A 12,726-nucleotide genomic window follows, 5' to 3' on the forward strand; every position below is an offset into this window, starting at 1 on the left:
AAATTAAGTAAGAAGCAAGGAAATTACCTTGGAGAGTGAATAAAGAAAGTTTCCTCGTTAGATAAGAATAAATGCTTTAAACATTGATGAAACTGATAATAAAGAAATATTTCAACCGAAACGCACAAGAAAGAAAATAATCTCATCTCGCTCAAACAAAGCATTTTTTCGTACTGCTCTCACATACGAGAAGAACAAGCTTATTGCAAATAAATGCTATACTCACGATATAAAAGTGAAAACGCCCCCGGATGGATTTGAACCACCAACCTTTCGGTTAACAGCCGAACGCGCTAACCGATTGCGCCACGGAGGCTTTGTTAAGTGCATCTTACTGAACTATGGTTATTATCGATTATTAAGGAAACAAATGTATTTTCCATAACAGTAATGAAATAGTGCGTGAATCTTAATGTAATAACATATTACGTTGTGATATAGGGAATAACACTAGCTGGCGACAGTTCCCATAAAGTTTTGAACGAAAATATCGTCTGCTTGTTTTATATTTTTTGTCTCGTTTGTTCTACAACAAAGACTACACACTCAGCTATTACGAAGACAAAAAAAAAAAAAAAAAAGTGCAGTACAGGCGATCTACATGATTTACATGATCTACATTGAGGCTAAAAGAGCTACCTACTCAAATTGCATTCTATCCCAGTTTTTAACAATTTACAGTCCAAGGATCGTGAACTCAGCACCATCATAATAGAAGCTAAGTTCTCTGGGCTAAGTTACTACACACGTGTGTCGTAACTTTTCCACAGATAGGGAATGAGTAACGGCACAAACTTTTATAGCTGTATTCAAAGTTTTTATTTTTTTTCTCACTTGGTTATACTATAAATTAAAGATGCTAATATATGCCTCTATATACAAGTAGCCTATATACTAGGCTACTTGTATATAGAGGCTAATGACTTGCTTTAGTATCCCATAATATAGTATCCCTTTCACGTGTTTATAATGCAATGCATTTTGGGAAGGGCCACTACCCAGATCGATTTCGTCCTTTATTGAAGTCTCATCTGTGGGAGCCAGACTTAGAAGAGATACTAAGGTTGAAGTAATGCAGAAGTCATATACAGTATATCTCATATACAAGTAGACAAAAGCTATCCTTATTATTAATTATTGTTATTATTATAGTAGTACGGGTTTTTTGTTCCCTAGAACAAGCAAACCAGCTCCATGAACACACGCATCTACAGACATGGACACTCCAAGAACACTCCGAAAACCATTTTTAACCTTTTCAGTGATAGTTGACCCAAGATTATCACTAATTTTATAGGATATTCGGTGAAGAGAGTTGTGACCATTTCGTTGTTCCTAAAGCTAGCACATTATATTATTGTCTGAAGTATGACGGGAACTATCATCATCATCATCATCATAACGCTAATAACGGATATATTATTATTATTTGACACCTCCAGGGAGTCCAAGGACTCATCGAAGGAGGGTGTGCCAACAGCATCGAACGATTGGCTCCCCTTCCAATTACTAACTACGCTCAAACTTACTTAACTGAGCCATTAATAGCAGAGGCTCTACCAATCGACCAACCTTTGCCGGCTAGACCATATTGATCTGTTCCAGTCTCATTATCCATTTATATACTCTTTTGAGGTCTACCCAGCCTTCTCTGGTTTATATTTTATTATTTGTTTAGGATATTGGGTGTTGGCTATTCGGTTTACATGTTCTATCCATTTTTGTTTATAATTCTTCAGTTTTTCTTCTATTAATTTTTTTTAGTTCTTTCAAAACGTCTTCGTTCCTTTTTTGGTCAACCAATGTGTACTTTGCAGTTCTTCTCATAAATCTCATTTCACTTGTTTTTATTCTTTGTTTATCTTGTTTGTTTATTGTCCAAATTTCACTGCCATATAATAATGTGGGCACTGCTAAAGTATTGTATATTTTCAAGCGTATTTCTTTTTGTACTGTGTTTGGATTGAGTGTTCTATTTATCAGGCCTCTAATATGTAAAAATGTTGAAGTTAATTTTATGTCTTTTTCTCCTTAATATAATATTTCACATCCAAGATAATTAAAAGTATTCATCTGTTCTATTATTTTATTATTAATAACTATTTTACTTCTAATTGGAGTTTGTCCACAAAATTTACAAAGAGCAACAAATAATTTATTGCATTTGTAAAATATTAGGTATATTTATTCTTCGTAATATATCAAACAGTATATCATTTTACTTTGTCAAATGCTTTTTCTTAATCTATAAATAAAAGATGAGTTTCCAAATTAAATTCTCTTTTTTTTTTTTATAAGTAGTTTTAAACAGAAAGCTGCATCGATTGCAGAGCGTCCTTTTCCAACACCATTTTGACATTAGAATAATATTTTTTCACTATATATGTTCAATTTTTCATTAAGTATTCTACTATATATTTTGTAGCATGTATTCAATAAACTAATACCTCTTTAATTAGCTGGTTTTGTTTTATTCCCTTTTTTAAATATAGGTATTACTATACTTGTATTCCATTCTATTAGTATATACTTGTATATATTCTATAGTATATATTAGTATATTCCATTGTATATATTATTTAAAAATTCTAATCTCTGATGAAAATTTTTTTCCAGCAAATTTATACAGTTCGGAGTTTATCCCATCTTCTCCTGCTGATTTGCCATTTTTTATTTTACTTACATTGTCCTATACTTCTTTCATTATTATATTATTTAAAGCATTTTGTAAGTTACTGGTGTATTTATTTTTTATTTATTTATTTTTTGTTAGTATTATCCAAAGTACTGTCCAAAGATCTTTGAAATATTCCAAGAATTCTTTTACATCTATTGGCTGCTACTACTGTTTAGTAATAGTAGATGAAATTTTATATATATTGTATTGTATTTGTGATAGTTGAGCCTACTTGCATAACTGCGAGATTGCTGATAGGTTTGGTCGAATATTTTATGTAATTGTAATTTATCGTGGATGAAGACAAACTGGCAATAAAAAGATCGTTATCACGAGAGACACGAAATTCAAATATGCTAAGCGGTGTAGTTTTTTTAAGGTTGCCCATTATCGTGAATGTAAGAGTAGGGGAATTTGGATAATATGTTTGGAGGAGATAGAAGAGAATTGATAGGGTATGAACAGTTGTGGATTAAGCCCGCTGGGGGCCCCTGGCGGTAAAATTTACGGCTCCCGGTTCCTAAAAATTGTTTATATATGCTACAAAGAAAACCAGGGTTTCACTATCACAAAATATTAAACACACATAATATCTGATTTAAGATTTCTATTTTAAAACATTGCAATACATTTTTCTTTATAATAACATCAGGTATAAAATATATATAAATAAAAATTAAAATTACAACAAAATATGAAATATTTTAAGAAAAAAAAACGAAAGACATATATTTAAGCAGGAATAAAAAGTGAAATAAATTTTTTATCGATTTTTCTCTATCGAATTCGATTATATTCGAAGTATCGATGTTATTTAATACTGCTTCATATGCAATAGCGCCATACTGTTTAACTTTAACCTTTCTTCTGACCTCATACTTTTTAGGTAGCGTTTTACCTTTTTTTTAACACAGAGAAAGATCTTTTTCCTGATGAATTGTAAATAGGAATAGTCAAACAATTTTTTTAATAACTTTTGCATTTGGAAAAGTTGACGCTCAGGACCCTGGAGGCCGCCAGGTCTGACACTCACTTGATCCGCCTCTGGGTATGAATCTGCAGAAAGCGTGATATCGTGATGGGTTGCAAGGTATTAAATGCAAGCATTAAGGAGTGAATGTCAGACAAGTGACGAAAGATAGCGAGAAGATAAGACTGTGAGCGATATTAGCTAGAAAGCAAGCGAGAGAATACGATTGTAGTTACGAAAGAGACAGAAGGAACAAAATCGAGCTTGAATGTGGGAATTAAAGCAAAGACGACTGAACTGACGGAACAAAGACGAACGTCATTACCTAAATGCAGGACTTAAAGAATGGGATGATCAAGATCGCAAACGAAGTGAAGGTTATTCAAACGAGTTTTGGTGGATATGAATGCAAGAGTGCAAAATAGAATGCAAGATAGTAGAGAATAAAAGTAAACAGAGGAAGAACACGAAGACGGATATCAAATTACTGACAAGAGCAAAATACAAGAGTAGTAAGGCAGTAGTGTTGGCAGAGCAGAGCTGTGTGTTTGTCGAGAAATGGGTAAAAAAATCAGCTAACTCCGTTTGTTTTCTTGGAGAGAGTAAGTGAGGCTGTTTTAGCCCTATCCAACTTTTGGAGACTGAGTGAGCAGTTCAATCTCCACTGGCAGGCAATCAGGGATAAATGGCCCAAGGCTATCACCAATTTAACAGCACGCAGTGAAGCAACAACTAACCAGTGCCGCCATCTCTTGGTCCTTAACCCTAACACAATATTTTTAATGTCTGATATAGTGTGAGAACTACGATCGATTTTTTTTTTTTTAAGTTTACGGGACGAAAAACCCCAGTTTACGGGACGAAAAAACCAGCTTGACTGTGCCAGAGACCTTCTAACTCGGGAACTGTTCGAAAAAAAGAACCTCTAGTAGGAGACTTGAATTGAACTCACGACGCTCTTTCTTCGGGTAGTCTAGCGTCAAGGTACACACCACTTCCAATGAGCTACACAGGCTCTGCATATGGTTTGTTAATGTGTAGGATGCATGAAATTGTGCAAAAGTTGATTGGGTTTAATTGAATTCAGTGTGTCATCTGGATAAGTTGCTCGGAGTGTATTGAGTAATGTGAACAGAGGAATTAAGTGGGTGATGAGGACAACAATGCATGATGGAGAACAAAACCAGTGAATGATGGAAGTATGGGAGTCTGTGTATGGAATGGTCAGCACATCCAGGGATCAATGTTCCTTATAGTTTTTCATGCTGCCCCTGGAAAATATTTTGTGCACACATTTCCGGTCTAAGACTCAATGTGTGTGCACTAATGTAATATATTAATGTTGCTACTTTTTTCATCTAGCTTTAGCCTGTGATTGCTAAATTAAGTAACTTAAGTTATCAAAATGAAGTTGATATTAGATCCATCATTATTTCAAAGTCGAATGTAGAAACTATGAAAGTTTCGTAAAAATAAGTTACCCAGAGAGCTTACTGGAATATGCCTGCCGGCATTTACGAAGTACCTTAGCGTAGACCACTTTATAAAACATGCACGCTGCCCAGGCATCCATGTATTCGCTTTGTAATTTGGTCCATTTTTTAAGGTTTCACTGGCCTGACAGCTGTTTCGAAAAATGGTTAATTCTCGTCAGAAACCAGGCAATTATTGAAGTAAAGCATTCTCTAAAATTTAGGCGAACCCTTGGATCACTACCCTACTAGTGACCGAAAGATCGTCCAACTCAGCATTGGTACCACTCAGTGACGCCCCCCCCCTCATATTCCAGTGAAAGCATCCACCTACAAGGCTCCACATGGCCATGCCGGAAACACTTTCCCTGGAGAATCAAATTGCTCTATCAATGCAAATCCCCCGAAATCTTAAACCCCCTCTCTCAGCAGAGCTAGACTCGGAAGAAACCTTAAGAGAGCAATAACTCTCTTTCAATACTAAGGAACTTGAAACGTCAGAGAGAGATGTATTTTTCGTAAGCAAACTCTCGATCGTTGCGTAAAAGTATTTACTAAAATAAAGAGCAAAAAAGCGTTCAGTTCGGCAATGCAAAAATAAAAATCAAGTGGATATTAGATCTAGCATTATTTCAAAACCTAATGTAGAAACTATGAAAGTTTCGTAAAGAAAAGTTGACCAGAGAGCTTACGGGAATACGCCCGCCGGTATTTATTTACGAGTTGCCCTAGCGCGGACCACTTTAGAAAACATGCACGCTGCCCAGGCGCCCATATATTCGCTTTCTAATTTGGTCCATTTTTTTAAGGTTTGACTGGCCTGATAGCTGTTTCGAACTGGTTGGTTCTCGTCAGAGACCAGGCAGAAGAGAGCAAAAACTCTCAATACCGGGCCGCGTCCATGTTTTCTAAAGTGGCCCGCACTAGAGCAACTCGTAAACGCCGGCAGCCATATTCCCGTAAGCACTCTGATCAACTTATTTTTACAACTTTCATAGTTTCTACATTCAGCTTGAAATGATGCTGGATCTAATATCCACTTGATTTTTATTTTTGCATCGCCGAACTGAAGCCTTTTGGCTCTTTATTTTAGCAACTAACTTAAATTTGCATAGCTACAAAAATCCGTCGATATTTACATGAATTCAAGTGACTACTACCTAGACCAAGGCTGTCCAACCTTAGGTAACCAGAGGGCCGCACCACAATGCGTATCTAGTAATTTGGTGAGCAGCAGCGACACAACCTCGATAGATGAACAAACGAACATCAATTGCGCACTCACGTTCCCCGTGAACGCCCGGAGCATGCGCGTTGGAACAAAAGTGTTTTGACACATCTAATATTTGAAAAACACCAAAAAAATTACCAACATCGTGATTATCGATTACTGATAGAATTAAAATATCTAATGCGCATTCGATTCAAATTATTTTTTTTTCGCTTATCAAAATCAAAACCCACAGGCGGGTCGTGTTTCGGACAGCCCTGATCTAGACAGTAGACACCCTAAGCAAATATGCCTCTAATTTGCTGACGTCAGCATCACTTTGCCCACTTGGTGCAGTGTGTCAAATAATAACTAATTATTATTATTTGACACCTCCAGGGAGTCCAAAGACTCATCGAGGGTGCCAACAGCATCGAACGATTGGTCCCCCTTCGAACTACTAATCGCGCTCAAACTTACTTAACTGAGCCATTCATAGCAGAGGCTCTACCAATCGACCAACTTTTGCCGGCACATTGGAAGGATTATTCGTGACACCTCCAAGGAGTCTGAAGCCTCATTGCGGGAGGCTACCTACTGTACAACTCTCCATCTCCACCACTACCAATCAACTCTACTCTACTACCAATCAATTAGTGGAGAAACGACTAAAAATAAGTGACAAGTATGATTTATCATTTTGTGCACAGTTCCTAGATGTGTGCCTTCCCTTTTTGACTGGTGTGTACTTGCACAGTTTAGAGAGAGCATTGCTTAGAATATAAGGGGATTAGTTGATTCTGGAGCCTTTGTAGCTCAGTCAGTATAGACGAAGCCCTTTGCTAGGAAAGACCAGAGTTCAATTCCCATCAGTGATGAGAAACCTTCATCTCGTCTCTTTCAACTAAAGGTGAGTTAGCCAGTCTTATATATATACAGGTGAGGGTTTTTCATCTCTCAATATGATCCTATAGTACATTAGTACTATGAGTGAGCTAAAAGTCTTAAATTTATTTTTTACATAATCCAGAAACCCTGCTCTAGGACCAAACATTGAACTTTTCAAGGCACTTCATACTTGATTTCACACTGGGCAATAGACATTCACAAACATCTATGTGCACAGTAGGATTCAAACGTACAGCATGTTGGCTGGAGAGCAAGTATACTCACGTGACCAACCAGGCCACTTTAATTATTAAACTTAATTATCAACTGCATCTGCTACCTAAGGAAAATATTTATACTAGTGCATACGTGGCAGAAGAAGTTTCCCAGCTATTTTGTCAAAAGTTTGTTAGAAAGTGCATGCTTAGCCCCATGATGCTAGATTGGCAGAAGAAAAATCTAATAGATTTATTCTAGTTATCAACTACAGGAACTTTTTCCCTTAAGCATTTTTTTAAACTAGTTCCAGAGTTGGAGCTCTGCAACTAGGATTTTTACCTTACAAGAAAAAAAATTCAGAATTTTAATACCATAACTCCGTAAATGTGACTAATGAGATGCAAATATATACTAATCAGGATTAGGAAGATGAAATGACAGTAGCTGTTTGAGGTAGTCCATGAAAAAAAAAATCATTCTACTTAATATCAAAGACTAAGATTTGCACTATTCTAGGAGAAAACTTGATAGTCTGAGTAGACAGGTATGGCATACTTGAAATGATTATTTATAAGGAAGGTTGGTGGGTTGTATAGATTGCAACTACAGATTAGCAACTAAGGCTATAAGGTGAGTATAAAGAATCAAAAACTGCAAAATTTCACAGGAAAAAAAAACTATCTCCATACAAGACAGTCTAACCTAGCTAGTTCAAAAGCAATTACTAATATTCCTCTCATACTATGATGGGAACTGAATCCAGTTCTTGCCAACCAAAGGACATTATTATAAATCCTGCTACTGAGATACTATATTTGTAAAGAAAAGATCTTATTTAGGAGTGCGAGGACCAAGCGGACTCCAACAATGATCAACAATGTGTTTATGGTAATTACATAATCTTTTCCACTTTGTTCTGTAAAGTAAAGGAAAGCTATCTATCCTGGAATTAGTCATTCAATATCTGGCTGCTCCCTTTAACCTTTTTGCTGCTAAGCTTGAGTATTCTTGAGATCACTTTTGCATAAAAATCTCTCTCCTGAAACAACTTTTAAACACATCTGAATTTTCCAGATATGTGGCAACATCTATTAATAATATAATTCAGTTCAACTGAAATATTTCTCTGTTTACATTTGCTACCTATGAAAAATATTTGTAATGATGCATACATAGCAGATGGAAGTTTCTTAGCCATTTTGTCAAAACGGTCTGTTGTCTTCCAAGGGATGGTAAAAGAAATAGTTGAAAGTGCGCATCTCGACAACAAGTTCATGCAAATTGCATGAAATCACCAGGAAAGAGAGACAAATCAGGCAATAATGGACTCCCATTGTGTAAAATAATACAGTAACAATATGGGAGAAGTTGAGAGATCTGATGAGTTGTTCTACTGAATGTTTGCTTAAGCCTTGAAGTGTTACAGAAAGTCATATTTTTCCCACCTCTTGCATAACAGTTCCAAATTCTCAGACACCGTACATAGTAAAAAAAGGAAAAAAACATGATACTTTAAGATTTTCAACTGACACTCATGAGATTAATTTTTCAAAACTATTATACAACAGCAACTACTAAATTGGAATGCATCACCTAGTGACCAATCATTCAGACTGAAAGGAAGACATTTCCTGATTTTGCTTCTTCCTCACACCAAGAAGGAAACATTACACCAGATATTGCCTTGTGTGTTCAAGCATCTCACTTAAGGAGAAGAAAAAAAAAAAGGGGGGGAGAAGAGCAGATGTGTGTGACAAGAAAGAAAATTTTAAAATAAATATGGTCCAGAAATCTTGTTCTAGAGATTAAAATATGGAACTTTTTTTCAAGCCACTTCAGGTCTCCAATAAGTGAGGCAGGGGTCTCACACCAGGCAATGAAATTCATCTACCACTTAATGACAATCACAAACAACTGTGCCGACAGTGGGATACAAACCTGTAGCCTGTTGGTTGGAGAGCAGATACACCACTCAGTCAACCAGACTGGCAAGTTACAACTAACTATATAAATAATTCATATTTTATTTTAGAAACTGCCTCTAAATGCAAGAATGTATCTTGCATCTGATATCATCTAAACAAAAATTTTATATCATTCTCTTGAGTTTTCTGGAAAAGTTTAATCCAAAAGCACAGCAAGACAAGTTGTCACCAATGCATGCTACCACTATCTACAACTCTCAGTCCATATGAATCTGAGTTTTTGCCACGCTGTCAATGATGCAATAAAAATTGATGTTAAACAGATATCAGATTACAACTTTCCTTTGTTTGAACAACTTTCTGACAATACAGACTCTGATATAATTTCATATTTTGTAACTTTATTCATTTTATCATGATATTGGCTTAAATTATGTGATCAAATCCAGATAAAGGAAAATATGCTTTTTTTGTTCTCAAAGTGCATTTATGAATAGCAAAACAAATATATGAAAACAAAGCATTTATAAATGAGCACAATTACTACCTCATATTTACATAATTTTTGACAGGTAGTTTTTATGGAAATTGATTTAAAAAAAAAAATTATCTAATGCAACAAGAGTTACAAGAACCTACAGCACGAGTTCTGTGTGTGAGGTGCAGATAAGGATTGAGAAAGAATAAATTTATTGGCATTTTTCTTAAAGAGTGGAGGTGGAAAGGATACTGATTCACAGTAAACAAAAGGAAATTCTTAGAAAACAAAGTGAAATAAATGCACATAATAAGCACGACAAATTTTACAAGATGATTTGCTGCTCCATCAACTCGCATGTATTTCTGCCACACCTAAACTGATCAATATTATTAGTTCATTGGATTAGCTCCTCCCTATAGTTATTCACTGAGCTACCAATGTTTATTGGCATGTTATTGGTTAGTGGTTGTTTATTGGTTAGTTATTTATACTTTGCAAACAAAGCTCTTTCTCTCTCATAAGTTTGTTTTTTAATTATGCCATTCTAGAATATATGCATGTCTAGAAGTGGAGGTTGGTAAAAACATGAGGGCTGTTACTGAGAACAGAGGTAGATGGAATAAATGAGGACAAGCAGGTTCAGCAGTTGCACTGAAAAGGGATGTTCTCAGCTGCTGCTCGTTTTAACCAATAATAAACAGCCACTGTTAACATTGGGTAGCTCAGTGAATAACTATAAGGAGGAGCTAATCCAATTCAGGTGATTCATTTAGGCAGGAATATAAGTGGGTTGATGGAGAAGCAAATCATCTTATAAAATTTGTTGTGCTTATTATGCGTATTTATTGCTCAATTTTATTTATATTTCTCTTTATTTTCTAAGAATTTTCTCTTGTTTACTGTGGAGCAGTATACACAGCAATAGGATACACAAATAATTTCTAATCATTAGAAATATCAAATCCTACATTCATTAATTTTTTTTCTTTTTTTATCGGCAGCTCCTGTCTTATCAATAATAGATATCTCACATATGCTAGTATTGTGTTGTAGATCAACCACTTCTATAAGTATTCATTTATGCAGGAATAGATAAATGTTTATTATGCATGTTGGTTTCAAAGACTGAAATAAAAATGTTCCTATATCGTGAAATACATTTCAATCTCAATAGATGCTATACTGCAGAAGCAAGAAAAACAAGTAGTTTTTATTGTATCACTAAATACAACACAGAGAGATTTTACAGTCTGTGTACTATATCTGGCAACAGAATATGCTGCATGCTTGCAAGCAAAACAGACTGACTAGTAACTATCTAAATGTATTTTGTCCTAACATCCTCTTTCAAACTTTCAGTTCCAGAAAATACGAATAACAATTTTATGATGCAGGCATTGGGAACAGAAAGCAGACAATTTATCTAAAGCAAAAAGATGCATATGAGAGAATACACAACATGGACGCATGCACAGTATATATGTATCTTGAAATCAGGTTAAGGCTAGTTCCCATTGGCAGTTTACACACATGCAAACACTGCCCAGTGTGAACGTGTTAATAAAAGCATATTTGTGCTGCACAGCATTTGTACGAATGTGTTAACGAAAGCTGCCTGTCAAGAACTGTATAAACATAGAAACTACTCATTAATTTCCCCAGTTCTCACAACTTTCATTATTCCTTACTCATTAGTTAGAGCAATGCATAATATTAAAAATAATTTCATTTTGCATTAAAAATGAAATTGTGTTATTTTGCATTAAGTATGTATATGTCAGCAGTATATATATGCAGGATTTTCTGAAGGTTAGGTCTGTGGTTTCCAGTTGTAAGGGAAAGGGGAAAGACATGTTTAGACTATTTTTTATTTCCCAACCCAATTGAAAAAAAAAAAAAAAAACATTTAAACATTTCTATTGATATAACTAAACCTAAACCTTTCGGAAAATATAAAGAATCAAGTTTCTCAAAACAAGAATTTCCTCCCTAAACTGTGAGATTATCAACATTCGAAAAAAATAGTAATTTAAGTTTACCTAAGATATAGAAACTGAACTTCATACTAGAATATTTTTTATTAATCCTAAACCTAAATGAAAATAATCAAGTTTCTAAAATGTAAAAACCAATTATATGGTATATACTAAAAAAGAAACAAATGAATCTATGCTCATTGTAATTTATATTTATGTAATATTTACTTGAGATAAATGTATCAGAAAGATGTTTAGTACTTTTGGTTCCATTCTAAAACTATTCCAATGATTCCCCCACCCCTCAAAAAAAAAAAAAAAAAAAACTTTTAACAAGCATTCAATGATGTAATGTTTGCCTGGCATGGAAGTAGATATTAAAACTGGTAGTTATATTCCAATCAAATTATGTTAAAGTTTCCCTTTATATTAAACTATAAAAATGTAATTAATTTTTAAAAATGTTTCAAGTAGATAGAATAAATTTCTTTTAAAGAGTTTTCAGAGAACCAAAGTATGCTTTTATATATATACACACACACACACTGCTTTGTATACTAATACCTATAAGAAGAAATTTGCATAGCTTTTTTACTGCGCATCCATCTCCAATAATCTGGTAATGCCTTAGAACGAATTAGTTCAGATTATAAAGACTTTCCTGCAAGTACAATGTAGTGTGTGAATTATCTCATCTTGAAAGTGTAATGATTTCAGAGAAATTAATATGGTCAGTTCTTTTTATAGCATTAACCTCATAGATGAGTTTACTATAACTAGGCCATGATTTTACCTAATATGTTATTAGTATAAGCCATTATTCCCTATAATGTGTATTTTCTTTGCTGTATATTGTTTAGATGATGTAATGACCTTGGCAAAATGTAGATTTATTAACAATTATATTT

General features: G+C 34.5%; 1 non-coding gene across 1 annotated transcript; it reads right to left on the reverse strand.

Moving 5' to 3' along the window:
* Window positions 1–242: 242 nt before the first annotated feature.
* On the reverse strand, window positions 243–316 carry TRNAN-GUU (transfer RNA asparagine (anticodon GUU)). The gene has a single exon. It is a non-coding gene; the product is annotated as a tRNA-Asn (tRNA).
* Window positions 317–12,726: the final 12,410 nt, after the last annotated feature.

This window comes from Typopeltis vanoorti, chromosome 24 (assembly GCF_054136105.1).
Source record: "Typopeltis vanoorti isolate ZY-2024b chromosome 24, IOZ_Tvanoo_1.0, whole genome shotgun sequence".
Classification (NCBI taxonomy): domain Eukaryota; kingdom Metazoa; phylum Arthropoda; class Arachnida; order Uropygi; family Thelyphonidae; genus Typopeltis; species Typopeltis vanoorti.